The sequence below is a fragment of the Gorilla gorilla genome, chromosome 19 (assembly GCF_029281585.2).
Source record: "Gorilla gorilla gorilla isolate KB3781 chromosome 19, NHGRI_mGorGor1-v2.1_pri, whole genome shotgun sequence".
NCBI classification, from domain to species: domain Eukaryota; kingdom Metazoa; phylum Chordata; class Mammalia; order Primates; family Hominidae; genus Gorilla; species Gorilla gorilla.
The window spans coordinates 112908417-112921817 of NC_073243.2; the positions used below are offsets into that span (position 1 = coordinate 112908417).

Here is a 13401-nt window from a genome sequence, read left to right on the forward strand (position 1 = left end):
GTCTTTCACCATCAAATATCACATAGATACAGGTTTCTTGAGAAAAGCTCTTTATAAAGTTGAAGAAGTTCTGCTTTTTTCTACTTTGTGGAAAGTTCTTTTTATTTTATCATGGACTTTGTCAAATGATTTTCCTATATCTATTGAGATAATCATGCGATTTTTATTCTTTATTCTATTAATATGGTATGTAATATTAATATATTTTAAGATGTTAATCTAACCTTACTTTCCTGGGGTAATTCCCACTTTGTCATGGTGGGTACTTAAAAATATATGTTTATGTATTCAGTTTGCTAGTATTATTTTTAAAGAGTTTTTGCATCTATTTTTATGAGAGATTTTAGTTGATAGTTTTTCCTACTTCTGATATCTTTGTATTGTGTTGGTATCCGGGTAATGATACTGGCCTCATCGAATGAGTTAGGAAATATTTCCTCCTCACCTATTGGTATCGGTTGAACTGTGCCCTCCTTCCCAAATGTATACGTTAAAATGCTAAGTGCCAGTGCCTCAGAATGTGCTCTTATTTGGAGATGAGGTTTCTATAGAGGTAATCAAGTTAAAATGAGGTCTTTAGGGTGGGTCCCAATCCAATACGACTGGTGTTCTTGTAAGAAGCGGAAATTTGGACACAGACAGAGGGGAGAGAATGTGAAGACAGGCGGAAGATGACTCTGCAAGCCAGTGAAAGAGGCCTGGAACAGACCCTTCCCTCACAGTCCTTGGAAGGAACCAACCTACCAACACCTTGGTCTTGGACTTGTAGCCTCTAGAACTGTGAGACAGTAAATTTCCATAGTTTAAGCCACATAGTGCAGTACTTTGTGATGGCAGCCCTCATAAACAAATACACAGATTTTCTGAAGAGTTTGTATAGGATTGGCAAGATTGCTTCCTTAAATATTGGATACAATTGACCAATAAAGTCATCTGGGCCTAGAGTTTTTTTTTGTGGGAAGATTTTAAGTTACTAATTCAATTTCTTATTTGTTATCAGTCTCCTCAGATTTTAAATTTCTGATTGAGTCAGTTTTGGTAATTTTTGTCTTTCTAGGAATTTATACATTTCATCTATGTTGTGTAATTTGCTGGCATAAAGCTGTTCATAGTATTCTCTTAAAATCCTTTCTGTAGGGTCAGTAGCTACATTCCCTTTTCATTCCTGATTTTCATAATTTATGTCTTATTTCTTTTTTTCTTTGTCAGTCTAGAGAAAATTTTATCAACTGTATTTCTCTTTTCAAATAATCAGCTTTTGACTTTCTTCCTTACTGTTTTTATTTTATTGATTTGTATTTTGATCGCTATTGTTTCCTTCACTTTACTTTGGGTTTAATTTGCCCTTCTTTTTCTACCTTTTGAAGTGAAAGATTAGATTATGGATTATAGATCTTTCTTCCTTCTAATTTAAGCATTTAAAGCTATAAACTTTCTTTTAGGCCTTGCATTAGCTACCCTCAGAGATTTCAGTGGTTTTGTTTTCATTCAGTTTGAAATGTTTTCTAATTAACCTTATGATTTTTTTTCTTTGACCCATGGTTATTAAATTATTTATTTATTTATTATTTTATTTGGGGGGGGTGGTGTTTTGCTCTTATTGGCCAGACAGGAGTGCAATGGCACGACCTCGGCTCACTGCAGCATCCACTTCCCAGGTTCAAGTGATTCTCCTGCCTCAGCCTCCTGAGTAGCTGTGACTACAGGCGTGTGCCACCATGCCAGATAATTTTTTGTATTTTTAGTAGATACGGGGTTTCACAGACGGAGTCTCATGCTGTCTTCCAGACTGGAGTGCAGTGGCTCAGTCTCAGCTCACTGCAACCTCTGCCTCCCAGTTCAAGTAATTCTCCTGCCTCAGGTTCCTGAGTAGCTGCGACTACAGGTGCGTGCCACCATGCTGGCTAATTTTTGTATTTTTAGTAGATATGGGGTTTCGCCATGTTGGCCAGGCTGGTCTCGAACTCCTCACCTCAGGTAATCTACCCTCCTCAGCCTCCCAAATTGTTGGAATTATAGGCATGAGCCACCGCTCCTGGCCTCCTTGGTTATTTAGAAGTATGTTTTTCAAATGTTTGAGGGTTTACCAAATTTCTTTCTGTCGTTAATTTTCAATTTAGTTCCATCAGGGTTGGAGGACATACTTCAGATGACTTCAATCCTTTTAAGTTTATTGAGACTAGTTTCGTGATCCAGCAAAGGCTCTATCCTGGAAAATGTTCCATGTGGATGTGAAAGGACTGTATACCCTGCTGTTGGGTGGGAGCATTCTATATGTTAGCTGGGTAAAGTTGGTTGACAGTTGTGCAAGATTTATATATCCTTATTCATTTTATGCCTAGCCATTCTATCAGTTACTTAGAGAAGGGACTTAAAATTTCTAATTACAATTACTAAATTGTCCATTTCTCCTTTCCATTCTGTCAATGTTTGCTGCATGTATGTGTTATTCAATGCCTATGTCTTTATAATTGTTTTATGTTTCTGATGTTTTGATACTTTTATCATTATGAAATATTGTTGCTATTTATCCCTACCAATATTTCTTGATTTAAATTCTATTTTTTTCTGATATTAACATAAGTACTTCAACTCCCTTATGGTAACATTTTGTATGATTTACATATATTTTCTCCATTCTTTTTTTTTTTTTTTTTTTTTTTTAAGACAGAGTCTCTCTCTGTCACCCAGGCTGGAGTGCACTGGTGCAATCTCAGCTCACTGCAACCTCTGCCTCCCACGTTCAAGCGATTCTCTTGCCTCAGCCTCCTGCCTCTTGAGTAGCTGAGATTACAAGTGTGCACCACCAGGCCCAGCTAATTTTTGTATTTTTAGTAGAGATGGGGTTTCACCATGTTGGCCAGGCTGGTCTCGAATTCCTGACTTCAAGCGATTCGCCCACCTGGTCCTCCCAAAGTGCTGGGATTACAGGCATGAGCCAGCTATATTTTCCCCATTCTTTTACTTTGTAACTACTTTTGTCTGAATTAAAAGTGCTTTTCTTGAAGACAGCTTATGTAGTCATGTGTCAATTAACGACAGGGATGTTTTGAGAAATGTACCTTTCCAGAAACCTAGATGGTATAGCCTGCTACACACCTAGACTATAGGGTATAACCTAGTGATCCTAGGCTACAAACCTGTACGGCATGTTACTGTACTCAACACTGCAGGAAATTGTAACATAATCATGACTATTTGTGTATATAAACATTTCTAAAGATAGAAGAGATAGAGTAAAAATATGATATAAAAGATAAAAAATGTAACACCTGTATAGAGCACTTCCCATGAATGGAGCTTGTAGGACTAAAGTTGCTTTGGGTGAGTCAGTGAGTGAATGGTAATTGAATGTGAATGCCTAGGACATTACTGTACCCTACTGCAGACTTTATACACACTGTACACTTAGGCTACACTTAATTGATTAAAAATGGTTTTCTTTCTTCGATAATAAAATAACATTACATACTACAACTTTTTAAATTTATACCCTTTTATTTTTTTGAGGCAGAGCCTAGCTCTGTTGCCAAGCTGGAGTGCAGTGGTGTGATCTTGGCTCACTGCAGCCTCTGCCTCCTGGGTTCAAGCGATTCTCCTGCCTCAGCCTCCTGAGTAGCTGGAATTACAGGCACGTGGTGCCACTCCCAGCTAATTTTTGTATTTTTAGTAGAGATGGGGTTTCACCATGTTGGCCAGGATAATCTCAATCTCCTGACCTTGTGATCTGCCCACCTTGGCCTCCCAAAGTGCAGGGATTACAGGCATGAGCCACCAAGCTTGGCTTTTATCCTTTTTAATATTTTAACTTTTTGACTTTTTTGCAGTAACACTTAGCTTAAAGCATATATTGTACAGCTGTACAAAAGTATTTTCTTTATAGCCTTATTCAATATTTATTTTTAAAATTTGTAATTTTTTTTCCTACTTTTCAAACTTCTTTGTTAAAAATGAAGAGACAAACACACACATTAGTCTAGGGCTCTACAGGGAGGGTCAGGATCATCAATATCACTGTTTCCCACCTCCACATCTTGTCCCACTGGAAGGTCTTCAGGGTCAGTAACATGGACGGAGCTGTCACTTCCTATGACAGCAATAATTTCTTTGGGAATATCTCCTGAAGGACCTGCCTGAGGCTGCTCTACAGTTAAAAAAAATAAGTAGGTGTACACTCTAAAATAGCAACAAAAAAAGGTATAGTATGGTGTATACATAAACCAGTAGCGTAGTCATTTATTATCTTTATCAAGCATTAGAGACTGCAACTACAATTATGTGGGCTATACTTTTATATGACTGGTAGTAGATTTGTTTACACCAGCTTCACCAGAGACTCATGAGTAATGCTTTGTGCTGCAGCGTTACCACAGATATGACATCACGAGGCAACAGAAATTTTTCAGCTTCTTTATAATCCTATGGGACCACCGTCCTATATGCGGCCTGTCATTGACTGAAATGTCATGGTGTAGCACACGACTGTATTGGACCGTGCTTTTTCGTACATGTTGATAATGACTGCCTTTTGATTGGAGTGTTTAATCCATTACATTTAATTTAATTGTTGATATCTTTGGATTTACATCTGCCATTTTACTATTTGTTTTTGTATGTCCCATGTCTTTTTTCCCCCCATCCTATTTTGCTGCCTTCTCTTGTGTTAAACACATCCTTTTTTTTTTTTTAAGTGTGAGACATTTTAAGTCCTAGGTTATTTTATTAACTATTTTGAAATTTAATTTTCTTTGTAGTTACTCTAGGGATTATAATACATATCTTATCACAATCTACTTTAGCTTAATGCTGGGAATTTTGAAAAATATAACAACTTTGTTCTAATATAGCTCCACTTCCCCATTCTTTGAGCCATTAATGCTATATTTATTATACTTATATATGCCATAAATCCGACAGAACAGTGATAGAGTGATTGCCTTATGCAGTCATATAATATTTAAACATTTTAAACTATTTTATATTAAAAATGTATATATATATCATATGAACTTACATAATCTATAAATATATATTTAAACAGAACATTTAAAACAAACTCCCTGTTCATACAGCCCTTTATGCTAACCCACATATTTATCATTTCCATTGCTCTTCATTTCTTTCTGCGGATTCATTTTCTGGTACCATTTTCTTTCAACCTGAAAGTCTTCCTTTAGTATTTCTCATGGGACAGTTCTGCTAGCTACAGATTCTGTTTTTGTTCATCTTTCTTTTGAGCAGAATCTCGCTCTGTCACCCAGGCTGGAGTGCAGTGGCACGATCTTGGCTCACTGCAACCTCCACCTCCGGAGTTGAAGTGATTCTTGTGCCTCAGTCTGCAGAGTAGCTGGGACTATAGGTGACTGCCACCACGCCCAGCTAATTTTTGTATTTTTTGTAGAGATGGGGTTTCACCATGTTGGCCAGGCTGATCTCAAACTCCTGCGCTGAAGTGACCCATCCGCCTCGGCCTCCCAAAATGCTGGGATAACAGGCGTGAGCTGCTGTGCCCGGCCTGTTTTTTTATATCTTTGAATGAATTTATTTTAGCTTCTTTATATATATATATATTTTTATTATACTTTAAGTTATAGGGTACATGTGCACAACATGCAGGTTTGTTACATATGTATACATGTGCCATGTTGGTGTGCTGCACCCATTAACTCGTCATTTAACATTAGGTATATCTCCCAATGCTATCCCTCCCCCCTCCCCCCACCCCACAACAGGCCCCAGTGTGTGATGTTCCCCTTCCTGTGTCCATGTGTTCTCATTGTTCAATTCCCACCTATGAGTGAGAACATGCGGTGTTTGGTTTTTCTTCCTTGCGATAGTTTGCTGAGAATGATGGTTTCCAGCTTCATCCATATCCCTACAAAGGACATGAACTCATCATTTTTTATGGCTGCATGGTATTCCATGGTGTATATGTGCCACATTTTCTTAATCCAGTCTATCATTGTTGGACATTTGGGTTGGTTCTAAGTCTTTGCTATTATGAATAGTGCCACAATAAACATACGTGTGCATGTGTCTTTATAGCAGCATGATTTATAGTCCTTTGGGTATATAGCCAGTAATGGGATGGCTGGGTCAAATGGTTTTTCTAGTTCTAGATCCCTGAGGAATCGCCACACTGACTTCCACAATGGTTGAACTAGTTTACATTCCCACCAACAGTGTAGAAGTGTTCCTATTTCTCCACATCCTCTCCAGCACCTGTTGTTTCCTGACTTTTTAATGATCGCCATTCTAACTGGTGTGAGATGGTATCTCATTGTGGTTTTGATTTGCATTTCTCTGATGGCCAGTGATGATGAGCATTTTTTCATGTGTCTGTTGGCTGCATAAATGTCTTCTTTTCAGAAGTGTCTGTTCATATCCTTTGCTGACTTGTTGATGGGGTTTTTTTTTCTTGTAAATTTGTTTGAGTTCTTTGTAGATTCTGGATATTAGCACTATGTCAGATGGGTAGATTGTAAAAATTTTCTCCCATTCTGTAGGTTGCCTGTTCACTCTGATGGTAGTTTCTTTTGCTGTGCAGAAGCTCTTTAGTTTAATTAGATCCTATTTGTCAATTGTGGCTTTTGTTGCCATTGCTTTTGGTGTTTTAGACATGTAGTCCTTGCCTATGCCTATGTCCTGAATGGTACTGCCTAGGTTTTCTACTAGGGTTTTTATGGTTTTAGGTCTAACATTTAAGTCTTTAATCCATCTTGAATTGATTTTTGTATAAGGTGTAAGGAAGGGATCCAGTTTCAGCTTTCTACATAAGGCTAGCCAGTTTTCCCAGCACTATTTGTTGAATAGGGAATCCTTTTCCCATTTCTTGTTTTTGTCAGGTTTGTCAAAGATCAGATAGTTGTAGATGTGTGGTATTATTTCTGAGGGCTCTGTTCTGTTCCATTGGTTTATATCTCTGTTTTGGTACCGGTACCATGCTGTTTTGGTTACTGTAGCCTTGTAGTGTAGTTTGAAGTCAGGTAGTGGGATGCTTCCAGCTTTGTTCTTCTGGCTTAGGATTGACTTGGCAATGCAGGCTCTTTTTTGGTTCCATATAAAATTTAAAGTAGTTTTTTCCAAGTCTGTGAAGAAAATCATTGGTAGCTTGATGGGGATGGCATTGAATCTATAAATTACCTTGGGCAGTATGGCCATTTTCATAATGTTGATTCTTCCTATCCATGAGCATGGAATGTTTTTCCATTTGTTTGTATCCTCTTTTATTTCATTGAGCAGTGGTTTGTAGTTCTTCTTGAAGAGGTCCTTCACATCCCTTGTAAGTTGGATTCCTAGGTATTTTATTTTCTTTGAAGCAATTGTGAATGGGAGTTCACTCATGATTTGGCTCTCTGTTTGTCTGTTATTGGTGTATAAGAATGCTTGTGATTTTTGCACATTGATTTTGTATCTTGAGACTTTGCTGAAGTTGCTTATCAGCTTAAGGAGATTTTGGGCTGAGACGATGGGGTTTTCTAGATATACAATCATGTCATCTGCAAACAGGGACAATTTGACTTCCTCTTTTCCTAATTGAATACCTTTTATTTCTTTCTCCTGCCTGATTGCCCTGGCCAGAACTATGTTGACTAGGAGTGGTGAGAGAGGGCATCCCTGTCTTGTGCCAGGTTTCAAAGGGAATGCTTCCAGTTTTTACCCATTCAGTATGATATTGGCTGTGGGTTTGTCATAGATAGCTCTTATTATTTTGAGATACGTCCCATCAATACCTAATTTATTGAGCGTTTTTAGCATGAAGTGCTGTTGAATTTTGTCAAAGGCCTTTTCTGCATTTATTGAGATAACCATGTGGTTTTTGTCTTTGGTTCTGTTTATATGCTGGATTTTGCTGGACATATTGGTTGACACTGTTTTCTTTGAGTCTTTTGAATATGTTGTTCTACTGCCTTTTGGCCTCTATTGATTCTGATGGAAACTCAGCTGTTAAATATGTTGTTGTTCTTCTGTACATGGGAGTTATTTTTCTCTTACTGCATTCAAGATTTTTAAATTGTCTTTGGCTTTTAGCAATTTAACTATGATGTGCAAATCTCTTTGTGTTTTTCTTACCTAGGTTTGTGGGGCTTCTTGAACCTGCTGATTAATGTTTTTCAGCATAGTTGGGAGGTTTTCAGGGCATTATTTCTTCAAAAAAAATTTTTTAACCTTTTTTCTGCTCTCCTCCCCTTCAGGACTCTTATTATATGTATGTTTGTGTGCTTGATGTTGTCCCAGAGGTCTCTGAGGCTCTGATCATTTTTCTCCAGCCTTTTTTTTCTGTGTTCTTCAGAAAGGATAATTTTTCTTTCTTTCTTTCTTTCTTTCTTTCTTTCTTTCTTTCTTTCTTTCTTTTTTTTTGAGGTAGAGTTTTGCTCTTGTCACCCACAATGCAGTGGCACTATCTTGGCTCACTGCAACCTCTGCCTCTTGTGTTCAAGTGATTCTCCTGCCTCAGCCTCCCAAGTAGCTGGGATTACAGGCACCCGCCATCATGCCCGACTAACTTTTGTATTTTTAGTAGAGGTGGGGTTTCATCATTGTTGGCCAGGCTGGTCTCGAACTCCTGACCTCAGGTGATCCACCTGCCTCGGCCTCCCAAAGTGCAGGGATTACAGGTGTGAACCACCTCGCCTGGCTGCAGAAAGGATAATTTCTACTCATCTATCTATGTCTATAGATGTGAGATGATAGAAGGAAATAATCCGTAAGTTCAGACTCTTGCTGTTCTTATATGACATTTGGGTAGATTTCATGAATAGACCCTTTTTAGTTTATTATTTGCTTTTGGTTGATTTCCAGTCCTAAAACGCTTGTTTAAACAATTTTATACTTTTTTTAAAATGAAATGCTTCACGAATTTGCGTGTCATCCTTGTGCAGGGGCCATGCTAATCTTCTCTGTATCATTCCAATTTTAGTTCACGTGCTGCTGAAGTGAGCAAAACAACTTTATACTTTTATATTTGTTTTGGCGGGGAGAGGATTTGTCCACCTTTTTAGGCTGCTCTAACTTGAAGTATCATCTCTCGTATGTTTATAGTTTTTTTTAATGTTTACATTTTGGAGTTTTAATTTTGTTCATTCAGTAGCTTGAGATAGGGATCTAACTTTGTTTTTCTTCCAAATGAATAGATAATTTACCAAACAACTTCTGGCTGACTGACTGCATCCCCAGCTTCAGTCTGTTTGTGTATATAATTTTTGGTTGAGACTAATGTTTGAGCATGTGTGTGTATGTTGGTGCAGCTGTGGAAGAAAATGAATGACACGTAGGTCCTCAAAATAAAATGAATCACCTCGAAATGTTAAGATAAAATGGAAGCATCTGTGTGCAATGGGTGAGATTAATCTGTGGAAGACATCTCAGAGATGACCAGTGTTTAGACTGTTATTTGTGATGCTGTTGTGTCTGACTTTGAGCCATTCATGACTCTACATACTTGTTTTTTTACATCCTGTCTACATCTTTTCCTGCATCTAATCTTAGTCCAACATTTTGATTTTAGCTTTTCTGCTATTTTTGTACACTTGGCAACACCGTGGGACCCTTATTTAAAAGAGCAAGTGGCCCTATAAAAGAGACCCCAGAAAGATTCCTCACCCCTTTTACCATGTGAAAACACAGAAAAAGACATCCATCTATGATCCAGGAAGCAGACCCTCACCAGACTCCAAATCTGCCAGTGTCTTGACTTTGCACTTCCAGCCTCTAGGGCCATGAGTAATTAATTTCTGCCCATGGCATTTTGTTATAGCAGCTTGAACAGACTAAAACAACGACTTATGCATAAGGAAAATTAACTTTTGGCAAGTTATTTTTATGGCAATGACCTCTCACTCAAGGATATTCAGCAGGTAATTGCAGAAGGAGATAGGAACTCACCTCTGTCTGCAACAGTTCTGAAAAAAAATCTCTTAAACACCACAATTCAACAAGGGGATGTGTCCTGAAAGAGAAATGGGCTTCATTTTAGGTGGGTAAGTCAATCTCCATAGTAATTAGAGACAAAGTACATAAAGCACATCATGTGACATAGGACTCAATAAATGGTAGTTATCAGCATCATCATCGTTATAATCATTATATGATAGTTGTTTTGTGATACAGCTAAAATTAAATAAAATTTAAGGATACCGGCCACCCCTAAATGAAATGTTAGGGCGAAATTCCAGGCTCTGACGAGCCAAGGCCCAGATAGAACCATAATGCAAGGTCCCCTTACATGGCACTACTATGCTGAGAGCTCGGCCCTGCCTGGAAGTGTCACCTACCTTATCAGTTGCACCATCACTCTAGTTAGCTACCTCATGCTGGGGAGTGTTTCTATGGTGTACAATAGGCCCGCTGAGAGAAAGAGTCTTTGATGCTATTTATTTGGGCTGAGATAGGTCTATGGCTGCCTACATGGGCAGCATTTCAGGGGTAGCACACAGGCTTTGAGATCTGGATGCAGCCCTACTCATGTCCTAGCTGCGTGAGCTTCGCAAGTTGCTTTATCCCTCCGAGACCCAGGTCTTGTATCTATGAAACAAGGTTGATGATACTTTGCAGGGTTTTTGTGAAAATTGGAGATGATATGTAGGAAGTATTCAGTACACCCTAAGTGCTATATAATGGTATTATTTAAACACTTCAACAGCATCCATTAGTGACCCCTATCTTGGAGGTTTTACTTGAGGCTTAAAAGAAAAAAATATGTAAAGTACCTAGTACATAATAGACCCTTAATAATTGGTAGACTATTATGTAAATTTCAAGGAATACAGTTATCGAATGGACTTCTTTAAGTGTAATTCTCAATTTGTAGTTAAGAGGCTTGGGTCTTGGATCTAGAGCTACTTAGCTGTGCACTCTGGGTCTCAGTTTCCTCACTCGAAAATGACATATTTGCAGAAATGAGAAGCCAAGATGTCTCTTTTTATAAATTGAAAAGGAAACTTTTTTACAATTAGCAAGGAAGGAGCTTTGGAATACTAGGGAACATTCTAGAAGCCTGGCTTAACACTACTAAGTTAGGGTCATTAAATTTTCAAGATGAATGAATTCATTAGGAATAAGAGAGGAAGAAAAATATGCATAGCCGAGTTAATTCATTCAGATATATTAGCTGTGCACCTGAGTCTTGGAGAAATGTCTTGCTCCTCTGAGCTCCTCCAAACGGGATTTTTGATGGAGTCTTACATGTTTTGCTTTCTTCTCACATCAAAACATTCCACGTACTTTGAGTTTAGATTCAGCCCTTCCTCCTGGTATTAAGGAAGCAGTGAATACATCACCATCAACCTTCTTTCTATCAATATGAGAGACCTACCTGCTGTTTTTTTTTATTTTTATAAGAAGAACACCTTTTTGCAGCCAAAAGATTCAGCTTACGTTGAAAGAAACTTTCCTCTTAATTAAAAAGCTATTAACGACATGCTCTTTGAGTTAAATATTGGTGTTTGTGGGGGGAGGGGTGCGGGGAGAGGTTGGTGAATGAGAAAGTTCTGCTTTGGGGATTCTGATACAAAAACTACTAAGGGATTACATAGTTGCCTTAGCCCTGCATACATTCTTCATGATTCATTTATTTGTTCTCGTACGCTCAGTGCCTGGCACATAGTACAGGTATCTGCTAAAATGTTTGTCGAATTAGTAAATGAATAAGAGAAATGTCTTTTCATAGTCTCCAGTAAGGAAAATAGCATAAATAATCTTGAATGTGTTTCTGGTGGATTCTGTTTGAATAGAATTTAACTGGGCAGGGTACGTGGATTTTGGGAAACTGGGTTTAGGAGCAGTCAGGGAAGGGGAGATGCTAGCTTAGTACCTGCTGGGACCTCTTCCTTCAGACAGAAAAAGGGATGGCATAGTGTGAGGAGGTTAACAACCCACTGCTGTGGGCTTAGCATTCAGTCTCCAGCCCGAATAAGGCCTGTTGGCCTCCTCCAACCATAGTTGGGAATTGGGTATGCATGTGTGGGGAGGATGGGTAGGAATGGCTGAGCCTTGCCTGAGTTATTGGAAAGAAGCAAAGGTTGCAAAAACAAAAATAAAAACAAAAATGTTGAAACTAAAAATGTGTTTATATGTGGTATGAAGCAAGTGAATGACCCTTACACTTGCATTTGGTACTTGATGCCACTCTTTAAGGATGATGACTTTTCATACTGAAGATGCCTCTTCCTTTCTAGAGGACCAAGAACTTCGCTTTATTCCTGGCAGTGTGCATTGCTCATGGCAGCATGAAAAAAACAGAGTCCTGAGTATGAAGTAGAAAAAAGAATAGACTAGAAGTCATGGATCACTCGGTAAGCTGTGGGGCTTCTGGCAAATTAACCTCTCTGGGGCTCTATTAGAACATCTGCAAAGTGAGGCGTTTGGACTAGCTGATCTTTTTTATTCAGCAACATAAACTGGGCTGGGTGCTAGGCAGTAGGAGCTTGAGTTGAGTCACACACAGTCCTGGTTCACATTCTGGCTGATAAGAGCTGGAAGAGGAGTTAATTAAAAATACCAGCAGACACAGAGGAGGGGATAATTCATTCTGTTTGCTAGGGCTTGGGAGCTGATATTTGAAAAGTAGGAATTCTCCAGAAATGTATTAATTTTGTCATCATTCATTCATTTATTCAACAAATGTTGACACTATGGCAACTGTATACAAGGATGCCTACTTTCTATAAAGAATAGGGAAATAGTTATGAACAAAGCAGACAAAATCTACTTTCAGTTTAATCTAAGCTGAAGCTGCTAGGGGAGGTTGGGAAAAGGTACTATTAGTTTTAGCTTTGAATGAATATTTAATATTGTTTCATTTCACTCTCCCAGTATACCCACAAAGAAGGCAGTATTCTCACTTTACAGTGAGAAACCTGAGGCCTAGAGGAGTGAAATCACTCACTGAGCTCATACTAATAAGTCATAAGGACTCAAGCCCACCCTTGCCTGTGTTCAGAGCACCAGAATTTACCCGTATTGCAATTTTATGGCAGAAGTGGCTTCCTAGGCCACTGGGTGAGTGAACACTTGTTTCACCTTCCCAACACTCCTTCTTTGAGGAACAGTTTACCTGTTTTCTTCTGGAGAGCTAAGCCCTCCCACTCTCAATTCAGTCCTATAAAGAGGAGCTCTCATCCCTCCTACTGGTGTCAGAGGCAAGGTCATGATGTGAGCTTAATGTATCAGACCACGTGTTCTTCTAGGCACACTAATTGGCCCAACCAGTGATGGGCACAGGACCAAGCTGTACCAATTGGTATCAATGCCTGGACTTTTGCTGGAAATATTGAAAAAGGGTCTTGTTTTTTTCCCTGGGATTGTTAAACTGTAGACTGTAAGCCTAGAGTAGCTGATGTTCTCCAGAAGGGGTGAGGGAGTCTGCCTGAAAATGAAGCTTAATAGAGAAGTCTATTAGTT

The 13401-nt window shown here is 38.7% G+C and overlaps 1 non-coding gene across 1 annotated transcript; it reads right to left on the reverse strand.

Moving 5' to 3' along the window:
* Positions 1 to 8837: 8837 nt before the first annotated feature.
* Positions 8838 to 8944, reverse strand: LOC134757654 (U6 spliceosomal RNA). The gene has a single exon (XR_010131886.1). It is a non-coding gene; the product is annotated as a U6 spliceosomal RNA (small nuclear RNA).
* Between the last annotated feature and the right edge of the window lie 4457 nt (positions 8945 to 13401).